The sequence below is a fragment of the Panthera onca genome, chromosome B2, assembly GCF_046562875.1.
Source record: "Panthera onca isolate mPanOnc1 chromosome B2, mPanOnc1 haplotype 2, whole genome shotgun sequence".
NCBI classification, from domain to species: Eukaryota; Metazoa; Chordata; class Mammalia; order Carnivora; family Felidae; genus Panthera; species Panthera onca.
In genome coordinates, this window is record NC_138343.1 from 21,398,102 (window position 1) to 21,421,538 (window position 23,437).

At 42.9% G+C, this 23,437-nt stretch overlaps 1 protein-coding gene across 1 annotated transcript in view; it reads right to left on the bottom strand.

Moving 5' to 3' along the window:
• Positions 1–21,792, bottom strand: part of RREB1 (ras responsive element binding protein 1) — a 182,769-nt gene extending 160,977 nt beyond the window's left edge. Inside the window, exon 1 of the mRNA XM_060614871.2 lies at positions 21,570–21,792. The gene's annotated coding sequence lies outside the window, so the exon portion shown is untranslated. The remainder of the gene's footprint in view (positions 1–21,569) is intronic.
• Positions 21,793–23,437: the final 1,645 nt, after the last annotated feature.

Genomic DNA, 23,437 nt, shown 5'->3' on the forward strand with positions numbered 1-23,437 from the left:
ATGCTTCCTCCTTAAAGTCTTCTTTAGAAGAACAGTAAAAAATTCTTTTTTCCCCATCCAGCCCAAACACAGAATTCTCCTTTACCACACCACTGCTTGATAGGTTTAGAAACTTCATAAATGGATTTATCAGTTACACATAGCCAGCCTGTATTAATTTTCATTGTATCATTGAAATAAATTCAAGACTAGAACGTTGTCAGTTGACGGTTATTTATAAAATGATTTTTCCTACATTGGGCACTGGCTTTGTGCCTCCAGCATATAGTTTGGCAGGGCCTAAGACACAGCATTGTAAGTCAGATCATTTTATTTATCACAGGGAACCCCACTACTTTACTTCCCTTTATGAAGATCGATGGAAAGAGGGTCTTGCTGCCAAGAAAAAAAAGCCATTTCTCCCACACAACTGGTTTGCTTTCAGACTAAAAGCACCCTCTGAATCTTCTTACTAATTATTTCCTTTATTTGCTTTGACTGCTAGGAAACTCAAGGTCAACTCTGAAGCCCACCCCTAGGAAATGATCTGGATTTCACGACACAGATTTTATGTACCAACCTTACCCATAGCTTTGGCTTACAATTCTGCTTTAGCTTTGATTCACTTACCCATTTGTTTTAAATACTGGTGTGCTATGTGTATTTCTAGAATCGCTTTTTAGGATAGAGCAGGGCATACATGAATAAGTAAACAGGGTGAGCTTTTAATCTACTTCAAGCCAAGTTTCTTAGATGAGCCCTTAAAGAGAATGGGCCAAAATCAGTTGTAGGGAAGTAGGAAAACCTTTAGCTGGCTATTCTTTTTCTATGGTCCATATAATTTTATACATTTCCAGATACACATGAGCTGTTACTTAATGTTACAAACTTTCTATCATCACTCATCCAAACCACTTGGAGGGGGTTCATTTGCAGAAGCTCTCTGGGATTAAGGAGAGGAAGAAGCAGCAGGAACCCCAGGTCAATTACATATATCATCTTTTCTATCCACAGATACCTATGAAGATGCTACTAACAGCTGAGAAAATTGAGGCTCAAAAGGGTTAAATAATTTGCCTAAAGTTACACAAATGTAAATAGCCAAGCCAGATTATGAAACCAGGTCTGTGGTATTCAAAAGATCTGGCAATGGGGCACCTGCCTGGGTGGCTCAGCCGGTTGAGCGTCTGACTTCGGTTCAGGTCATGATCTCACGGTTTGTGGGTTCGAGCCCTGTGTCGGGTTCTGTGCTGACGACTCAGAGCCTGGAGCCTGGTTTGGATTCTGTGTCTCCCTCTCTCTCTGCTCCTCCCCTGCTCGTGATCTGTCTCTCTCAGAAATAAATAAACATTAAAAAAAAAAAAAAGCTTGGTGTATGTTCATTTTGTGAAAATGGAGGGAGTACACATTTATGATATGTACACTTTTCTGTGTGGATATTATACTTCAATAAAATGTTAACAAGCAAAGAAAAAGGTCACGGGGCTCTTCTCTCACCGTACGTCAATGTGACAAAACTCAGATGGAGTAGAGCAGGAGAAAGTCATGAGCAGCTGGACGCATCAGCTGTGATGTTACTGCCTTAACTATTCAACACCGACGGCATTATTTTTAATGAATGAAATAGTAAATTTAATGAATGATGCTTTATTAGGTCTCCTCCAAATGTGGGCCATTCTCCAAGGACAATGGGTCAAAGGGATAGCCTAAGTTACAACCCATGCCTGTGTGTCTGAGGCCTTGACAATAAGGCAGGAGGCCCAGAGTAGATGAAAAAGTCATAATAATGATAACAATATGTATTTTTTATTTTCCTTGTGCTAGACTTTCATCTTCTCCATTGAAAACATGTACAAGCACACAGAATATCCGTAAATGGCCTTTTCACTCTGATGGATATTAAGTTCTCCGAGAGGCCTGATATTTTAGAAGAGTCTCTCTCACCATCTACCATTGTATATTTAAAAATGGAAGGGATGCCGGGTGCCTGGGTGGCTCCGTTCGTTAAGTGTCTGACTTCGGCTCAGGTCATGGTCTCGCAGTTCATACTGAGTTCAAACCCTGTATCAGGCTCTGTGCTGACAGCTCAGAGCCTGGAGCCTGCTTTGGATTCTGTGTCTTCCTCTCTCTCTGCCCCTTCCTCCCTCCCTCTCTCTCTGTCTCTCAAAAATACATAAACATTAAAAAAATTTTTAAATGGAAGGGATGCTTAGGTGGCTCAGTCCACTGAATGTCCAACTTTTGATGGCAGCTCAGGTCATGATCTCACAGTCATGGGATTGAGTCCCATGTCAGGCTCCACTGAGCATGGAGTCTGCTTAAGATTCTCTTTCTCTCCCCCCTACCCCTCTGCCCTGCTTGTGATCTCTCTCTCAAAACAAAACAACACAACACAACACAACACAACACAACACAAAACAAAACACAGTCTGAGTCTCTTCCAGTCCCTAGACATCTGCCAATCTTGTTATAGGCTGTAAACCTGACCATGACAATAGCTCTAAGGGATTCTTACCTGACTCAAGGACCAGGCAAGGACAACAGAACCAGGGGACAAAATGGGGAAGCTAAGCAAATGATGAATGTCATTATAAGCCATTGACAAGATCTCTTTAAACCCCAGAGTGATCTTAATGACTGGGCTGTCTGCGTCACTATTAGATGGACAGCAATTCTCTAGAAAACAGAAAACCCTATTTGACTACATAGTTAAAGGCAGAAAACCCAGTGGCTCAAAGCTAGGTTCTGGAGAAAGGCAGGCATTATCTTTCTATCACAACCAGGATGCAGAAGCTGTATGACCACAGGCAAGTTTCCTTAGGTCTCTAAGTCTTAATTTCCTGTTCAATTGATTATTAATAGAACTTAAAGAGCGTTCTGGTGAGGAATACATGGGAGAATACTCCCAAACCACTTGGCACAGAGCCTGGTGCAAGGGTAGAGCTCAAAAGTTCTTTCACTCCACTCCATGGGCATCTGCTAAGAAGTCATCAGTCTGTCTGATATACTGGTTTCCCATACATGCCTTCCTTTTGTAGAATCCCTACTCTAAACCACAGGGATGCTAAATGCCCAGTAAGGACTTGCTGAAGAAATGAGTAACTTACATGGCACATAACACAGTACCAAGACACAATTTTGATCCAAGTGGACCCTCTGGGCCTATTTCTGCGGGACACCAGTTTATTTTGTAATTAACAAAAGTCAGGATTTTGCTCTTAGGATTCACAAAGACAATGAGCACTCTGCGTCAGCTGTTTGACTCTGGGCAAGTTATTTAACCTCTGAGTGTCTCAGCTTCCTCTTCTATGAAATGGGCCAGTAATAGTAGTCTAGGGTTAAACATGAAGTCCCTGACGCATGGCCCTTAATTAGGTGACAGCTACATTATAACAAACATCCTGTGAATTTTTCCATTAAGCGATATGTGATCAATGAAAATGGAAGCCTACCATACTTTCAGTACTATCACTAGGTCCTGTGTGACTGTCAGTAGCACCAGGGAATCTTTTAAAATATTAAAGTCCTGGGGCACCTGGGTGGCTCGGTCGGTTAAGCATCTGACTTTGGCTCAGGTCATGATCTTGTGGTTTGTTGAGTTCGAACCCCTTGTTGGACTCTGTGCTGACAGCTCAGAGCCTGGAGCCTGCTTCAGATTCGTGTCTCCCTCTCTCTCTGCCCCTCCCCCCTCAACCTCTGTTTCTCTCTCTCTCTCAAAAATAAATAAACGTTAAAAAAAAAAGAAAAGAAAAAAGAAAAAAAAAGAAAAACTACTCAGTCCCTGCCTCCTCCTCCCTACTCGTCTTACTCCCTTGGTGTAAGTCAGGCCCAGGAACCTGAATTTTCAATGCATCTCCTGAGTGAGTCCCAGCAGATGGTCACTGAACTGACAAACAATGCCTGGAACATGCCGAAGAAACCAGATCAAATGTTGGGTGATTCCCCTCTCCCTCCAAGAGACGGATTTATGGTTTGGGTAAAAACCATTAAGAATACATTGGTTTTTTCATTGGTTTCACTTTGAGTTTCTGCCCTCCTGCTATACAAAGTGAAATCATAGGGAGCCTCACGGCGTGGGTCCTTACCTCCCACGTGAGGTGGAGTACCACGTGACCAGAAAGCTTAGAAAGGAAACACAAGTCAAGGGGAACCTATATACACATATTGTTTTTTCTTTCTTTCTTTCTTTCTTTCTCTATTTCTTTCTTTCTTTCCTTCTTTCTTTCTTTCTTTTTTTAAATTATAATGCCATTATAATTATAAAATATAATTACATTAAATTATAATGTATTACATGTGACAGATGGAAAAAAACAATGTCAGTTATTCTCCAGACAAAGCTTACTTAGCGCTGGATGATGCAAGTCTATGTATGAAGTTGTGACTCTAACCTCATGTTTATTACAGAATTTAGGGAAAAATCAGAGCATTGGAAATAAAACAGCAGAGTCACAGGCACACCATGGGTGGTCTATAAGAAAAGTACTGAAATCTAGTGATCTCCTAAATGTAAAAGAAGTAATGAATGGAAAGCAGCCTAATATATAGGATAAAATGAACCAGATTGCCAAAAATCTCAGGTAGGTTTCAACAACAGAAGTCAAGGGTTATAATGGTTTAGAATCATGGACTTGAGGGGCACCTGGGTGGCTCAGTCGGTTAAGCATCCAACTTTGACTCAGGTCATGACCTCATAGTTCGTGGGTTAGAGCCCCATGTTGGGCTCTTTGCTGATGGCTCAGATCCTGGAGCCTGCTTCAGATTCTGTGTCTCCCTCTCTCTGTCCCTCCTCCTCTGCTGGCACTCTGTTTCTCTCTCTCTTAATAAATACATAAATAAATATTTTTAAAAATTTTTAAATAATGGGATTGAGCATTTTATCCATTTTGCATGGGACCAGAGCAGTAATTGAAATGGACAATCACCCAGATGTAAGTATCCATATTTCCTGCCTACTCGTAGCAGTATCTTATGCAACACAAGCACTTAATAAGTATTAATCAAAGATTATCATAATCAGCTCATAAAAAATACTAAAGAAAAACAAAACAATATTATACACCCTCCAAAAAACTGTAAAATATACCATCTATAATAGCATCAAAGATTTCCAGGTCCTAGGAATATACATTATATATATTTCTATATGTATATAGAAAATTGTCTAGTTTTATAAAAAAAATTATAAAACTTTTGGGACATAAAGGATATAAATATAGAGAAATCAGTGTTTATGCACTTATATAATGCTTACTATGTGCTTTACGCATATTATATGCAACACATTTAATCCTCTCAATTACCCAGTAAGGTAGGTACAATGATGTATTCCTATTAACAAATCAGGAAATTGAAGTACATCAAGGTTAAATACATTCTCCAGGGTCATGGGGCCGATGAAGAGCAGAGCCAGGATCTGAACCTCAGGAAGTTGGGTACCTTCCTTTTAAAGACTCTGCACACCGCCTTTCAATGTGGTAGACTCCCTATTGTAAACAAGTCAGTTCTCCCCGAACTGGTCTATAGATTCAGTGCAGTCCTAATAAAAACTCCAACAGGTTCTCTTAGGGAATTTGTGCTGTTTCTAAAATTTATGTAGAAGGGCAAAAACGCCAAGAACACCAAGACATGCTTGAAGAAGACCGAGGCGGAGGAACTTGCTGTCCCCCATCCCTGTCCCCCCGCCCAAATGTCATGATTCACTCTAGGCCGTGAGAATAAGGATAGTGCAGGGTTGGATCAAGCATTGACAGAGACCAATGGAAGAGAATAGAGAGCACAGGAACTGACACAGCACAAATGGCCACCAGGTATATGACACAGGTAGTATTCCAGATTATGTGAAAAAGATTGAGTGTTTCAAGAAGTCGTGGCTGGATGACCAAGTAGGCATTTAGATAAAAAAAGAAAACAAAGCCCTACCTTACAACATTCACAAAAATCAGTTTTCAGATAAATAAAATACAATGAAATCCCATGTGAAAGGCAAAACTACAGATAAAAGACAGTATCTTTCACGAGCCTAGGATAGGGAAGAACTTCTTAAAGAAAATACAAAAGTACTGACCGCAAAGGAATCAAGTGATCAATCCAACAGTATTGAAAGAGACTGTGTGCCTCCAAAAGCATCATAAACAGACTAAAAAAAGAAAAGTCACAAAGCGGTCAGATATTTGCAACACATATAATTGAAAAAAGATTCATAACCAGAGGACATAAAGGTGTCCTACAAGTCAGTAACAATTCAGTAACAAAAAAGCAACCCATAGAAAAATGGGCAAAAGTTTAAAACACTTGAGAAAAGAAGAGTATCCAAATGGCCAATAAACCTTATTATTAATCAGGGAAAAGCAAATTAAAACCACAATGAGGCCTCATTTCATATTCACCAGACTGGCAAAAAGGAAAAAGTCTAGCAATACCAAGTTTTGGTGAAGATGTAAAGCAGTAAGAACTCTCACTCACTGTTACAGGGAGTACAAACTGGGACAAATACTTTGGAAAACAGCTTGGAATTACAGCGTAAAGTTAAAAATACAAATAGCCTATGAGCCAACAACCCACCTCTAACATGCACCCTAGAAAAACTTTCACACAACTATATTAGGAGATACATGCAATATAAGAATATTCTCAACAGCCTTTTTCATAAGAGCCAAATGCTGAAAACAGTTCAAATGTCCACCAGCAGTAGAGAAATGCATCACTGTAGTATATAGAAATACCAAACAGTGAAAATGTACGAACCAGAGCTATAAGCATCGGCATGGCTAGTCTTGCAATCCCATTGTTAATAAAACAAGTAAAAAGTAATATATACCAAACACTTGTAAAACTGAGTAATGCCATTTAAGGATACCTACATAATTGTAAACTTCCCACGGAAAGAAGAAGAAGGTGGTTTTGAAGCAGATTTCTAAGGCAATGTTCTATTTCTTAATCTGCATGGGGGTTACATATGCCCAGTTGTTCATTATTCTTTAAAGCACACATATCTGTTTTCTACACTATTCTGAATGTATACCAAATTTCATGATTTCTGATTATCCTCTTAAGAAAGTGCAATTCATAGGGCGCCTGGGTAGTTCAGTCAGTTGAGCGTGTGACCAGCTCCAGTCATGATCTCAAGGTTCATGAGTTCCAACCCCGCGTTTGGCTTGTTGATGTCAGCTTGGAGCCCACTTTGGATCCTCTGTCCCCCCCCACTCTCTGCCCCTCCCTAGCTTGCACTCTCTGTCTCAAAAATAAATAAACCCTCAAAAAAAAAAAAAAAAAAAAGAAAAGAAAGAAAGAAAGTGCAATTCACCTTCCTTAATAGGAAAGTGGCTTGCTTTTCAAAAAGAAAAGCACACCACATACTTTCAAATTAAAAAATTCAAAGATATATTTCAGAAAATAATCCACGGATGACAGCAAGAATGTTCAATTACAAGGAACCCTAAATAAGAGTGATGGCTCAAGAAAATCTGATTTTACTATCATTTTTATAAAAGTTTGAAGACAAAGGCTGGTTATTCACACAGAGGTTGAGTTCCATTACACTCTGGGGGAATTACCATAAAAATAATTAGAAACAAGATAAGAAATGCACAGCAGAGCAAATACCTGATGTTTTAGTCACATCTTATTTTATCCTTTTTTTTTTTTTAATGTTTATTTATTTTGAGGGAAAGAGAGAGACAGAGTATGAGCAGGGGAGGAGCAGAGAGAGAGGAAGACACAGAATCTGAAGCAGGCTCCAGGCTCTGAGCTGTCAGCACACAGCCTGACTCAGGGCTCGAACTCATGAACCATGAGATCATGACCTGAGCCGAAGTTGGACACTTAACCGACTGAGCCACCCAGGCGCCCCTGCTTTGGTCACATTTTAAAGACCCACTGTAAGACTGAAATATAGCAGCACAACGATACTTTTTAAAACTGCTTTTACATTTCTTCATGTTTTGCCTTAAAACAGAATTAAGAACTTTTACCCAGACCTAAGACTTTCCACCCTGATGGCAACTAAGTATAAGAATTATACAGAAAATACAAATTATTTCCCCTAATGTCTGACCTCACACTCTGACAGCAAATAGATTTCTGGTCAGCTAGGGCTTTCTGAAAATGGTTCTGCATTTGTTTTGACTGGGAGGCCACTTAAATCTTACCCACTTGTTTAGCCGCAAGGATTGAAACAAAATGTTTGCTGGCAAAACAAACACGGGTTTTAAAATTCTCCACTTGGGCTGCTGGATAAAACACTTGTTTACTGAAACAAATGTTTTATTTGGAAAATGCCTGCCAGTGTGGACACTTTCCAAAAAATACACCATGATGTGCTAGGATGGTGATGTCTCACCCTTGATAGAAGCTGGCATTTTAGGGTAACTTCACAAAGGTTAACCTTTGAACCTTTGAGAGTAGAACCACAATGGGAAAACCAATCTGTTCAAAAATAATAATAATAATAATCAACCCCTAAGACCTAGAAGGCTCTTACTGGGTCATTAAATAGGCTAGTTCAATCCCCTCAAAGTTAATCTCTTTATAATCAAGTTTATAAATGAAATAATAATAATAATGACAATAATAAAAATAATACTAGAGCCAAGCCTCTCCCTTTAGATTTATTCTATGCTTTCTGGCTCTCCTATGTGACATGACATGAAAAACCATTTCTGTTTCTTAAGCAGATACCCTGATTGTGGTGAGCACTAGGTGTTATATGTAAGTGTTGAATCGCTAAATTGTACACCTGAGACTACTATTACACTATATCTTGACCAACTGGAATTTAAATAAAAACTTAAAAAAAAGAAATGCCATTATTAACCACAAAATAGGGTTAAGCATAAGGCAAGTCTAACTTGAAATCCATCCACGGATGGATAGTACCATCCCTAAAGTACCACAAGGGAACATCCTGAAAGATAGTCTTGGGACCCTGTGTTTACTTTCATATGAAGGCTCCAGTAAACACATTACCTTTGGCCAAATAAGACTCTCACTGATAAAACTTGGGGGTTTTATCAACAGTGGGGTATCTGGGTGGCTCAGTAAGCATCCAACTCTTGGTTTCTGCTCAGGTCATGATCTTGCGGTTTCATGAGTTCAAGCCCCGTGTTGGGCTCTGTGATGGCAGCGTGGAGCCTGCTTGGAAATCTCTCTCTTCCTCTCTCCCTGCCCCTCCCCCACTTGTGTGTGTGCACACACGCACGCTCTCTCGCTCTCTCTCTCTCAAAATAAATAAACTTAAAAACATTAAAAAAATTTTTTTAACATTTATTTATTTTTGAGAGACAAAGCATAAGTGGGAGAGGGGCAGAGAGAGGGAAACAGAACCTGAAGCAGACTCCAGGCTCTGAGCTGTCAGCACAGAGCCCCACGCAGGGCTCGAACCCACAAACTGTGAGATCACGACCTGAGCTGAAGTCGGATGCTTAACCGACTGAGCCACCCACGCGCCTCACTTAAAAATGTTAAAAAAAAAAAAAAAAAAAAAATCCTTATCAATAGTTTCCTGCTAATGTTAGGCAATAAGAAATAAAACAGATCGTTGTTATAGACAATAATGGTCTCCAAACTTTTTAAAAGTACATCCTCCACATCTAAAAAACATTTTGCATACATTCAAGTATATGCATATTTTTACACACCAACTATATACTACTATTAGACCTTATAAAACAGGTACAAAAATGGACAATGGAAAGAACTTGACATGTCTTCTAAGAAGACATACAGCTGACCAAGAAGCACATAAAAAGATGTGCAACATCATCAGTCAACAGGAATGTGAAAATCAAAGCCATGAGATACCACTGCATATCCACCAGGATGGCTGTAATAAAACAACGTTTTTCAGAAAAGAAAATAACAAGGGCTGCAAAGACATGGAGGAACTAGAACCCTTGTACAGGGTTAGTGGGAAAGTGAAACTGGTGAAGCCACTGTGGGAAACAGTCTGGTGGTTCCTCAAACCATGTTAAGCCTGGAGTTACCACATGAGTAATTCTCCTCCTAGATATATGCCCAAAAGAACTGAAAACAAAGATTTGAACTGATACTTGTATATCTGTGCTCAGAGCAGCATTATTCAAAGTAACCAAAGTGTGGAAACAACCCAGAGGTCCATCACAGATGGCTAAACCAAATGCAGTACACAGGCAGTGGAATACTACTGAGCCATGAAAAGGAACCAAGTACTGACACATGCTACAATATGGATGAACTTTGAAAACATGATGTTAATGAAATGAACCAGACCCAAAAGGACATACAGTTGTCCCCCCGTATCTGTGGGGGATATGTTCCAAGAACCCCAGCGGATGCCTAAAAGCACAGATAGTATCGAACCCTATATATACTATGTTTTTCCCATACAAACACATAGGTATGATAAAGTTTAATTTGTAAATTAGGCACTGTCAGAGATTAACAACAAAGTAATAAAAAAATAGAACTAAAAGAATATTCTGTAATAAAAATCATGTGAATGTGGTCTCTCTCTCTCAGCATGGCTTACCGTATGGAAATCATCCTGCATCCTCTTGTGATGATATGAGATGATAAAATGCCTGTGATGAGAGGAAGTGAGGTGCATGACCTAGGCACTGTGACGTAGCGTTAGGCTGCTATTGATCTTATGAGGATACGTCAGGAGGAGGATCATTTGCTTCTGGACCACGGTTGACCGTGGGTAACTGGAGCCTCAGAAAATGAAACTGTGGGTAACGGGAGGACTACTCTCTACTGGTATGTGCTGTATGGTTCCACCTGTACAGAAAATCTAGAATGGGCATAAGAGACAGAAAGTAGATGAGAGGGAGAAGGGAGACTTGGGAAGTTCCTGCCTAATGGGTATGGGGTTTCTGTTTGGGGGTGATGAAGAATTTTGGAAATAGCGTGCTGTGAATGTAATTGATGCCACTGAAATGCACACTTAGAAATGATTACAATAGCAAATTTTATGCTACATCTGTTTTACCACAATGTTAACAAAGTAAAAAAAAAAAAAAGGAGAAGCTAAAAATACAATAGAGGTTTTACTATGTTCTTGTCACATCGTAGTGGGTCACTGTGCACACGACAGGGCCTGGTGGCAAGTGGGGGAGGGAGCTTCCAAAGTCAAACCAGGAATTAGTGAATTGGATTGGACATGGGAGACAGGAAACACGGGGCAGGTAATAGGGCCTGAGTTTTGGTAATGTCCCCAACTCAGAATTTTACTTTTAATTCCAAAGGAAAGGGGACCACTTTCTGTAAACTTTCCTAGAACTAAATACAGATCATCTGTGAGTTCTCGCCATACCTCACACCACAGACCCGGAAAACCCTCTTCACGTCTCCTACAAAGTGTTCATTAGAATGCCAGCTTGCTGGGAATCCAAGCTGGTGCAGCCACTCTGGAAAACAGTATGGCGGTTCCCCAAAAAACTAAAAATTAGAACTACCCTACGACCCAGCAATTGCACTACTAGGCATTTATCCACGGGATCCAGGTGTGCTGTTTCGAGGGACACATGCACCCCCATGTTTATAGCAGCACTATCGACAATAGCCAAAGTATGGAAAGAGCCCAAATGTCCACAGATGGATGAATGGATAAAGAAGATGTGGTATATATATATACAATGGAGTATACTCAGCAATCAAAAATAATGAAATCTTGCCACGTGCAACTACGTGGATGGAACTGGAGGGTATTATGCTAAGTGAAATTAGTCAGAGAAAGACAAATATTATATGACTTCACTCATAGGAGGACTTTAAGAGACAAAACAGATGAACATAAGGGAAGAGAAACAAAAATAATATAAAAACAGGGAGGGGGACAAAACAGAAGAGACTCATAAATATGGAGAACAAACTGAGGGTTACTGGAGGGGTTGTGGGAGGGGAGATGGGCTAAATGGGTAAGGAGCGCTAAGGAATCTACTCCTGAAATCATTGTTGCACTATATGCTAATTTGGATGTAAACTTTAAAACATAAAAAATAAAATTAAAAAAAAAAAAAAAAGAATGCCAGCTTGCTCACTGCGAGGGCCAAGGCACTGCCTTACCAAACAGACGGGTGTGCTTTTTCCATCATTTTATGGTCTTAGGTAAAACCCAGGTCCAACTGAAAATACTCCCTTTCAAAGCTGTTCTCAAAGTCATTTTCATCACTTTTCCCCCCTTGGGCTCACAAGCATCAATCATGGGGAAAAGTGACAGGAAATAATAAAAAGATTAACAGCTCAACATCAAGAAGCACCTATACTGCATATGCGGAAAAGTGTCAAATATGAGGCTGGCCGAGGACCAAGGTAATCAAAAGTAAAATACACACGAGTTTGAGGGCTAGGCTGACATTTCAGGAGGCAGAAGGCTCTGTTAAACACAGAAATGACAAAGCAAAGGGGCACAGCTACAGGACAATCTATTTCCGTACCAACACACAGCACAGAAATTTCCTGCATATACCATCACAGAATTCCACTGTAAAACAGGCTCAGGTAGATTGTTGGATTGTTTGATTTTAAAAGCTGGAGTATTTTCCAAGTAAAATCTAAGAACTTAGCTTTACAAGAAAAGTAAAAAAAAAAAAAAAAAAAAAAAAAAAAAAAAAAAAAAAAAAGTATGAAACTGCCAGGACCACCTGAACTTGCATTTTCTATGGATTTGTGATTCAGCAATATGAATTATTGGCCACTATCTCTTGGCAATTAGTTGACGTTCATGATTACGCTGTGCTGGAAAGGGCAAACATCTTTTAAGACTATAACATGAGCTAGTTGATTCAAATATGTATATAAATATACTTCTAAATAGAATTCGGTACATTATACTGGGTGAGTGTGTGTGTGTGTACCAGCGCACAGGATTGTGAATATGTAGGCATTCTAAGTTCTTGGTGAAACTCTAGATTGCCTTTGCCTGGTATGCTATCAGAGGAAACCCTTCCGTTGGTAATTAAGTTCCTACCATGAAATCTTGGCTTTTAAAAGATGAGTCATCCAAACACAGAGAAATATACATATCATAAATATTCTGGTTTAAAAGCATTCAGTTTTGGGGTGCCTGGGTGGCTCAGTCAGTTAAGCACCCGACTTTGGCTCAGGTCATGATCTCACAGTTCGTGAGTTGGAGCCCTGCATTGGGCTCTTTCACTGACAGGGTGGAGCCTGCTTTGAGCCTGCTTTGGATACTCTATCTCCCTCTTTCTTTGCCTCTCCCCAGCTTGTGCTCTCTCTCAAAAATAAATAAACATTACAAAAAAATTTTTTTTTTATTTTTTGAATTTTTTTTTTTAATGTTTATTTATTTTTGAGACAGAGAGAGACAGAGCATGAGCAGGGAAGGGGCAGAGAGAGAGGGAGACACAGAATGTGAAGCAGGCTTCAGGCTCTGAGCTGTCAGCACAGAGCCCGATGCGGGGCTCGAACTCACGAACTGTGAGATCATAACCTGAGCTGAAGTCGGACACTTAACCGACTGAGCCACTCAGGCGCCCCACAAAAAATTTTTTTAAAAAGTATTCAGTTTTATAAAAACACAAATTCAAAAAGATATATGTACCCTTATGTTTATTGCCGTATTATTTACAACAGCCTTGTTATGGAAGCAACCTAAGTGTCCACTGATAGACGAATGGATACAGAAGATGGGTAGCATGCATTGGTCGTTCAGTGGTAGAATTCTTAAGATGTGGTATTTACATACAATGGAATATTACTCAGCCATAAAAAAGAATGAGATCTTTCCATTTACAACAACATGGCTGGACCTGGAGGGTACTATGCTAAGTGAAATAAGTCGTACAGGGAAAGACAAATATGACTTGATTTTACTTATACGTGAAACAAAATAAAGGAGCAAAGAAACAATAATAAATACAGAGAACAAACTGGTGGTTGCCAGAGGGGAAGGGTAGGGCAGATGAGGGAAAAAGGTGAAGGGGATTAAGAGGTAGAAACTTCCAGTTATAAAGTTAGTAAGTCAGGGGGATGAAAAGTACAGCATGAGGAACACAGTCAATAATATTGTAATAATGTTGCATGGTGACAGATGATAATTACACTTATAATGATGAGCACAGAATGACATGTAGAATTGTCTAATCACAATGTTGTACACCTGAAACGAATATAATAATGTATGTCAACTGTGCTTCAATTTTTTAAAAATGATTTTTAAAAACGGTGTTCTGTTTTAGTTCCAGCGCTGATATTATTTCAAAACTTTTCTCAAGGCCCTCTCACATGCTATATTAAAAAAGTTGCCAAACTGGTTTTAACACATCTTCTCAGGACCGATAAGCAAAAGTTTAGCAGTTTTGAATAAGATAAACTCAGAACGATTCTATAAGTTTTCTCCCAGTTGGCAGCATGTTTTAATGAGCTGTTAAATAAGCTATATAAATTTCTAAAGCCACGAGAGAGACGTGAAGACGCTACTCCTTTGGTAGGACGTGAACACACAACGCCTTGGGAACCACAGCTGACATCCTGTTGGACTGCCTAGCTCCAAACCTGTTCTGTGGGTATTATGAATGACTGAGTGCAAACAGTAAGGGGTTGTGAAAATAAGTTTCCAATGTTAAAAAAAAAACAAAGTGAACTGTAATAGATTTGGGTTGACCAAGAACTCTGACGAATGGCAACAATGTTTCTAATCTTTCTTGAGACTCTTACTTAACTATTTAACCTTAAAAATGGTTTCATTTCACGACATGATCATTTACCTGATAATAAATTCACAGGTTCTTGCTCATTTAGAATTTTTGGTTGTGGGGCGCCTGGGTGGCTTAGTTGGTCCAACTTTGGCTCAGGTCATGAACTTGAGGTTCGTGGGTTTGAGCCCCACATCGGGCTCTGTGCTGACAGCTCAGAGCCTGTGCCCCCCTCTCTCTCTGCCCCTCCCTTGCTCTCTCTCACTCTCAAAAATAAACATTAAAAAAATTTATTTAAAAAAATGATTTTTTTTGGTTGTTGATATTCACATTTACATAAATCATTAAGATTTCACTAGAAAAAAAAATAGAACAATGGCAAGTATTACCTGACCCTCCATGTACATCAAGGGAATATTTCCACAGAGTATGCAAAAAACAAACTCTGGAAACTCTAAGCAATAGCATAAATTAAATTCTGTAAGTTCACATTTGACTGAGCACATTCTCTTATTCTACTCTTACAGCATCAAGAAAACTTTAAAATCGATATCAAGGTGTTAGCACTATTTCTGGCATCTTAAAGAAATCTCAAGCATAAAATTGCGTTTTCCTGATGCACTGATTAACTTCACAATTAGCTGCTGTTGGAAAGGACAGTCAGGCAAGCCACCCATCTGACTTCTTTTAGGAGAGCATATGAATTCTTTAAGCTGCACCAATACATTCTTAGTTTTATGTGTAACCTGGGATTCATTTTCTGACATTTTTAGAATATTCCCTTATATTGTCTTTTTAAATTTTTTTAAGCTTACTTATTTATTTTGAGAGACAGAGAAAGCATGCATGCGTGCAAACAGGGGAGGGGCAGAGAGACAGAGACAGACAGAGAGAGAGAATCCCAAGCAGGCTCCCAGCTCAGTGCAGAGCCTAACTTGGGGCTCGAACCCACGAAATGTGAGATCATGACCTGAGCCAAAATCGAATGCTTACCTGACTGAGCCGCCCAGGTGCTCCAACTCCCTTGTATTGTAAATGAATTAAAAAATTTAGATTCTATTGCATAACAATGTGAATGTACTTAACAGTACTGAACTGTACACGTAAAAAGGGTGAAGATGGTAAATTTTACGTGATGTGTATTTTACCACAATTAAAAAAACCCACAAACACCTAGATTCTATCTTCTTTTACTGCTCTTCAGTGAAGATAAAAAAAAAAAGTCTCAACAACAACAAAAAACCATCCTTGGCTTCAAAAGTTAAAGTCTTAGAAAAATGGATAGTTTAAATTCTCTATGGGGGAGAGAATACTGCCCATGTAACCTCCTGGACTGCTTTTTTTTTTTTAATGTTTACTTTATTTTTAGAGAGAGAGAGAGAGAGAGAGAGAGGCAGAGAGAGAGAGAGTCGGCAAGGCTTCTCAAGCAGGCTTCATACTGTCAGTGCAGAGCCCGACTTGGGGCTTGAGGGCTTGAACTCATGAGCCATGAGATCATGACCTGAGCAGAAATCAAGAGTCAGACACTTAACCGACTGAGCCATGCAGGAACCCCCTCCCCTATCGATTTTTAAAAAAAAAAATTTTTTTTTAACGTTTATTTTTGAGACAGAGAGAGACAGAGCATGAACGGGGGAGGGGCAGAGAGAGGGAGACACAGAATCGGAAACAGGCTCCAGGCTCTGAGCAGTAAGCCCAGAGCCCGACGTGGGGCTCGAACTCACGGACCTCGAGATTGTGACCTGAGCTGAAGTCGGACTCTTAACCGACTGAGCCACCCAGGCGCCCCGTCCCCTATCGATTTTAATCATTAGTTTCTGCCTGCTAGACCACCAGACATGTAATAACATCTGAAGGTGAATTTTTCTCTTTATAGCTTATAAACAAGAAAGGAAAAGGAAGGGCAGGCAAATGATAATTTGTAGCCAGACAACAATTTGTAGCATGAGGTTAACTGAAAGCTGGCTGTAACAGAACATTTGCTACTGCTCAAGAGGACAGAGATTTGTTTTTCTGACAATAAAGAAATAAACAGATACTTGGATATGCAGATATTCTTTGAAAAAGGTGTCAACAGCAGTCACCTTTTAGAAACCCAACTGTAAATTTCTGACTACTCATTTCTCCAGAGGATGTGTGGTTGGAGAGCCCACGCCTTGCCTCTGACTCTTCTCTTGAAAAAGATCAGCCAAACAGTCTTCTCCTGAAGATACCGCCAAACACTGCACGCTGGGTCTGCGTATCCAAAAGTGTGGGAAGCGGTCTGCCCAGGGCTTCATCTTTGACAGGCTAGGATGGACAGAATGTGAGTCGCTCCGCATCATACCCAAACCCCCTTCCTACCCAGCAGGGCAGATGACCTCCACCCCTGCTTCCAGACCGGTGCTAAATTTGGAAAGCATCAGGTCATCTGGGTAAAAACAACTTCAAGTACTGTCTCTCAATGACTGTCCACTAGGAACAAAAGGAACACACGAAAAGTAGGAACTCTTGCTCTCCCAAGGGGAGACAGGAGGCTCAGGGGAGGCCTCAGAACTGGTAGAACCAACTGGCTAAGGTATTGGTTCCCCCAAAGGAATCCATACCAGAGTGGCCTGTAAAGCTTATTAAATACAGATTGCCAGCTCAGGAGATTGTGATTCTGTGTCTATGGCCCCTTAATCTGATGAGTCAGGTTCAGGAGACATTGAGTGAAACCACTTGAGCTAGAACAGTGCTGGATGAGTGGATGGGCTCTAACTAAAGGCCCAGGAATGACCCCTTTGTTGTGCTTTGTGAGGGAGGAGGAGAATTTTGAAAAATACATGTTTTTCTTACATATATATAAATTCTAATTGTGCATGTTCCCTCACACTGGTCCTTTGGTCACCAAGTTCAAACTGAGGAGTTCATTCCACACCTGTGGCTCTGGCCAATAATCACCTACTTCTATATGGATGACTCATATCACTACTTCCGGCCAAGACTCATCCCATTTTCCCTAAACCCGCTTCCAATCACAGCTTCAGATTCCATTTCTCAAATCAACTCTTCAATTTACCATAAACAATGGCTTCCTGTTCCAATTTCTGTTGATAGTACCGCCTCTCAAGTCTTTCAGACTTAAATTCTTACCCATCACTCTCCACATTCATATACTATCATGGATACTACACTTATCAAGGCCCCCTTGGATCCCTGTGACAGTCCCTCGCGGTCCCTAACCCCCTGCTCCAATCTAACTCACAAGATTAACCTTCCCCAAATGCAACTCTGACATGTATTCCCCTTACTCAGAATCCTGTCTTAATTCCACATTACCTGTAGAGAAAGTCCTTCCACCAAACTTAGCCAGGCATTCATGGTCCCTAATTGGTCTGTCCCTAACCTATCATGACCAATGTCACCATGTCCAATGACCAATTTCACATTTGATCCAACTCCTGTTGCAAAGCTGGTCTATTCAAAGTCCCCACCTGTGCCCTACAACTTCCTGCCTCTTGGCTGATCTCATTTCTACCACTTTTTCTTTGTAGCTATAAACATCGTGTGCATCCTTTAAGGCCTAAGTTCAAATTCTACCAACTCCCTCTGGAACACTTCCCGATGGGTGCCACTCCAGAACACGTGCAGCACTCTGCAACATCTGAGCCTTTCCTAAGTAAGGGTGTGCCCTCTCCCCTTCACTGTCCCTCAGGCTCTCCGCTCTCTGCCCCCTCCCCCACAAGCATGCTCCTAGGACACTTTAAGACTCACCTCTCACTGACAATCATATACTAGCTATCTGGCAATGTCTCCCTAGGAAGAGCAAACCTTCAATTCCTGCAGAGAACCAATTCAGGTTCACAGATAACATTTTAGAGAACAGAAGAAGAAGAGAAAAAAATGTCTCATTCCATTTCTCAACTCCTGGTACCTTTCATCTATGAGTCCATCCATCATCTCTTTTTATGCATATATGCACATATTTTTACTTACCTCCTGAACAGTTAAATTTCTTGTATTTGTCATCCAGCTACAGCCCCCAGCTTAACTGACCATAGATTTGACTCTTTTAGGAACATGAACGTGTTTCTGTGTCATCTCCAAAGTGCTTCACACAGTTCTATACACAAAGTTGTCAGAGGAGATGTTTCAAGAATATGTATGTTAATTCAAAAAAATATTTGAGGGAGAGGGCAGTGGCTGTGATACATGGTTACAAATACATCACCCAAAATAATGTATGTGAAAACCTGCTACATATAGGTGATTTCTTGAAAACTTCCCCCAAATTTATGTAACAAATATTTTAAATAAGCAAAGATAATTCACAATATTAAGGATCCTGCTGTTGATCCTTTCTTAACAGATAGTCACTCCTTAATTGAATTTCCTTTATAAATCTGATTTACAACTAAAATGAAGACCACCCTACATATAAATGTTTCATGAACTCAGATGAAATTTGGGGAGTGGGGGGAAGAAGGAAGGGTGAAACTTCATTTCTTCCTTAAAATTTCAATTACTTTCTATGGCAACAATTCTGGTTTGAACCAAGGTTTTGCAGGGTTTTTTGGTTTTTTTTTTTATGTTTATTTATTTTTGAAAGAGAGAGAGAGCATGAGCAAGGGAGGGGCAGGGAGAGGGAGACACAGAATCCGAAGCAGGCTCCAGGGTCCGAGCTGTCAGCACTAAACTGAACGTGGGGCTCAAACTCATCAACAGGGACATCATCAAGACCTGAGCTGAAGTGGACTTAGCCGACTGAGCTAAAGGGACCCAGGTGCCCCCTTACCAAGGTTTTAAAGTTGAATTATCTCACAGAGAAGGAAGCCATGCTCCTTAACAAAGTGACAAAATCTAAGATTATGAAAGTGTTCATTTTTTTTTCAAGTGTCCAGAAAACTACTGTGTAACTCTGCCTTTTACATCCAGAATGCAAGACAGTCCGATGTATGGGATTTGTCAGCTTCCAACACAGTTGTTCCACAGTCTGGGCCAACACTGGAAGTGAGAATAAAGACTTTTGCCAGTTGAACTGAAGATCCTTTATGGAGAAAGTAGTGTGAAAAGTCCAAGTCTCCCACCCCAAAGAAGACCAACTATTATTATTCATTATTATTATTATTACTCACATTTTACTAGTGAGACAACTCAGTGAAGTAAAAAAAAAAAAAAAGTAAACTGGGAATGATTAGATGCCCACAAAAGTTTTCACTACAAACTAACCTCTTACGTATTTAGAATATGATTCAATTTACAAAAATTCAACTTGCTTTCTATGAATACACACTCTTTAATGCAGAGTACATCTCAATTTTGGTTACTTCCTCTAGGATGGCCTTGGAAACGAATTTACAGTAACACCTAAGGCAGCTTTTCCGAGAACTCTGAAAATCTCTTTAGAGGATAACACATCCTTTTTTCTCTTCTGAATAAAACTCCGGCAGCTGCACATTTTCTTCTGAGTTTGTGGCATCATGGTTCTTTGGGCCCTGGCTCCACAGCCCTGTCCCGTCCTCTGTAACTAAGGTCCACTGAACAAAACCAGAAGGAAACATGGGACAAAACTCCAGAAGCGTGCCTCAAGGAGAGATTTGAGCCGCAAAGCCCACGGTGCTAAGCCTCCTCTTTTCAGTCTCTTGTCTTATTATTCTTTTCCCCTTGACTCTGCTTGTGTCCCCAGCATTCAAACCCAAAGCCCATCACTTTTAAATCTGGATTCATCCCTCCCCTAATCACATGCACGGGGTGTGAGGTGCCAGTGTGCTCAGGGGGAAACTAACTGGGCCGCTATTGCTTCTGCTTTGAGAAGGGCTGGGTTTTTGGGTTTTTTTTTCTTCTTCTTCTTCTCTTTTTAATAAAGGCCTTTTCATGTTTGTTTCTCAAGCCTTCCCCAAATACAAAACTGTCACTGTCCTCTACTTCCAACTCTACGGTATCAGCTTCAAACCTTTGTATCAACTAAGTCAGCGTCTGTTAAGAACTTTGGTACATTTATGGCACCGGGGGGCCTGCACTCAGGAGACTCAAACTCTAACGCAAAAACGTCTTATGTATGATCTCGGAAACAGTAAAAAACAACCACGAAATAGGGCAAAAACCCACCTCTTTCCCCCGCTTTCCTTTCACGTCCTGGTTCAGTAATAAGAAAAGTTAATCCACCCCCTAGTGCCACGGCAGCCTCGTCCTGGTCAGGCTCACCTAGAACATTCATTGCATCATTGCATCCAAGCCAAACTCGGTTACTGAGGCAACTAAGTTTTTCTTCCCAAAGGGTCACAGGGAAACACATCCCTCGGGATCCCCTGGTAACCGTCCACCGATAATGCTGGGGAACCACAACAGCAAAAGACTGGCTGTCCAAGGCTGGCGTTGGCCGCCTCTGCCGGCAAGGGGGAGGGGGGGTTCTGCGTGGGGGTGCGCAGCGTCCAGTTACATTCCTGACCCACTTTCGCATCCCCTCCCTCCCCCTTCTCCTCCTCCTTCTCCTCCTCCTGCCGGGCAGGCCGCGAGGGCACCCGCGCTCCGCAGAGCCACCCGCAAGCCCTCCCTAAGCCGCCGTGGGCGGGGGTGCACCCGGCGTCGGGCTCTGCTGGGGACCCGGAGGGGAGGGAGCCCGCCCCCGCCCCCACCCCCGGCTTCCCCTGCGCGGCCCCTCCCTGGTCACATGGGCTCGCGAGCACCTGTTGGCGACTTCGGCTCCTAGCAGAGCCCCTCCCGCCGCCCCGGCGAAGCCCCCTGCGGCAGGGGATGGGAACGCTTCCCCGCGCACGTTCCGCAAACCCCGCTGGGGTGGACGAGGGCGCGGGTGCCGGTGGGCGACGCCTGCCCGGCCGCTTAGCTTTGCAAAGTGCAGAAGCACCACGGCCGCGCGGCGACTGGGTGGAGGGGAGCCTACCCCTCCCTCCCCCCCCCCCCCCCGCTCCCTCCCACTCCCCGCCGAGCGGGAAGGTGGGGTGCGTCCGCCCCCAGCCCGACTCCGCTGGAAACCTGGTCTCCTCGCGGGCACCGGGAGGGGATGCTGAAGAGTCCGGGCCGGGGCCGCAGGGGCGAGGGCAGGTAGCGGGTGGTGACGGGTGGGTGTGTGTTCCGAGCCGCGGAGTCCAGGAAGGGGGCGGGAAGCCGCCGTCTCAGCTGCAACTTCTGAGCGTGCAAAGCAACTCAGCAACTTTGCCTGCGCCGCGCCCCTCCCCCGCGCCGCCGGGCCGGGCCGGGGGCTGCGCTGCACTCGGGGGCCCCGGCGCCGGGCCCGGTGGGGAACAGATCTGGGGTGCGGGCTGGCGGGGGGCAGGGATGGGGTGGGAGGGCCGGGACTGCAGAAGTGGTACAGCTGCCCGGGAAGTAGGACTGGGGGTGCGCCTCCCCGCGCGCCCCGGGGCTTGGAAACGACGCGCGGCCCCCGCCCGGGAGCCCTGGGGCCCCAAGCCGCGCCCGCCCCCGCGGCCCCCTCCGGGCCGGGCCCGCTCCCGCTGCCGGGTTCTGCTCGAGGAAGGGGCGGAGGATGGCGGCGGAGCCATGGAAACTGCCGGGTGGATAAATAAGGAGAGGGCCGCGCGAGGCCGTCCCCCGGCTGCCAGCATCTCGGCGGCGGATGCAGCGCCCTGGGAAGCGCGGCCGAGCCCGCACAAGTCCCCTCCTCCCTCCGCCCCGGCGCCCCACTGCTCCGGCCTGGGCGAGGGGGGCGCCGCCGCGGGAGGCAGGCCCCGGCCCCGGGGGAGGTGCGGGGCCGAGGCGAGTGTGAAGGTGACCCGGGCCTCCCGGGGTCATGGGCTGTTTGCTCCGGCCGGCCCGAAGGACGGCGCGAGGCCCCAGCCGGTCCTGCCAGCCCGAAGAGCCTGGGGAAAGCCCCAGATTCGCGTCCAGAAAGATGCATTCGCCCAGTTCAGACATTCAGAAGCGTCAGGGGGGGCTAAACTTAGGCGTGAGGGGGAACGTGGGGGACCTGGGCCAGCCTGGAGAGGTACAGGCTGTCCCCGAAGTCATGCCCACGCTCCCGCAGCCGTCGGATTGGCAAGATGGTGAAGGATGTCAGCGGGTTGCCGGGGCCAGGCCTGTGCACTGAGGCATGAGGGGGGAAGGGGGGGGTGCGGAAGAGCCCAGGCCATCCACCGCACCCTTTCCCTGGAAGCAGATTTACGAGTCCCTCCAACCTTCTCCCAACACTCACATACTTCATCTGCCTCAGTGTAGAGTTACTGATGCTTTACGCCCCAGCCTAGCCCGTGAAGAGCTAGAGATGTTAATGGCGGTGGCGTGAAGTTGAGTCACTTCAGGGTGTGGGGGTTACTTCAAGTGAAAGTAAGCCACCTGCGTGGAGGAGCCCATCAACCGGCTGAATGATTTAATTACATGCCATCTTAATTTAAAGAGATTTACATGCTCATTGAGGACAGCTGGACAGTTACATTGTGATATGCACCTGGCAATTTTTAACTGAACAAGGTCTGTTTCACACTTAAAATGGGTGACCAAAAATTGCTTTTTTTTTCTTTTAACTTAACAATTCTTATCCTTAATGGGAAAGGATAGTCTTTTACCTGCTTCCTCTGAAATAACTGTGAAAACTCTAGGCTAGAGCCTGGTTTTCCAGAGTGTTGTTCCAGAGAACACTGGAGCCTCAGTATGGCCACGGGTGATGTTTGCAAAAAAGAGGTTCCGTGGTCATATACCACATTTCATTGATCCTGAGATGCACACGGTTTTGAATTTTAACATCTCTGATGTCCCATTTGATGGCGTCTTCGCTTTGAATTCTAGTTTACTTGGCAGTGGTTTTCTTTCTCACTAGTACGTGAAAATAAGGAAGTTTGAGAAATGCTGAGATACACAAGTTTGTTATACAACAAAGAAATGCAACA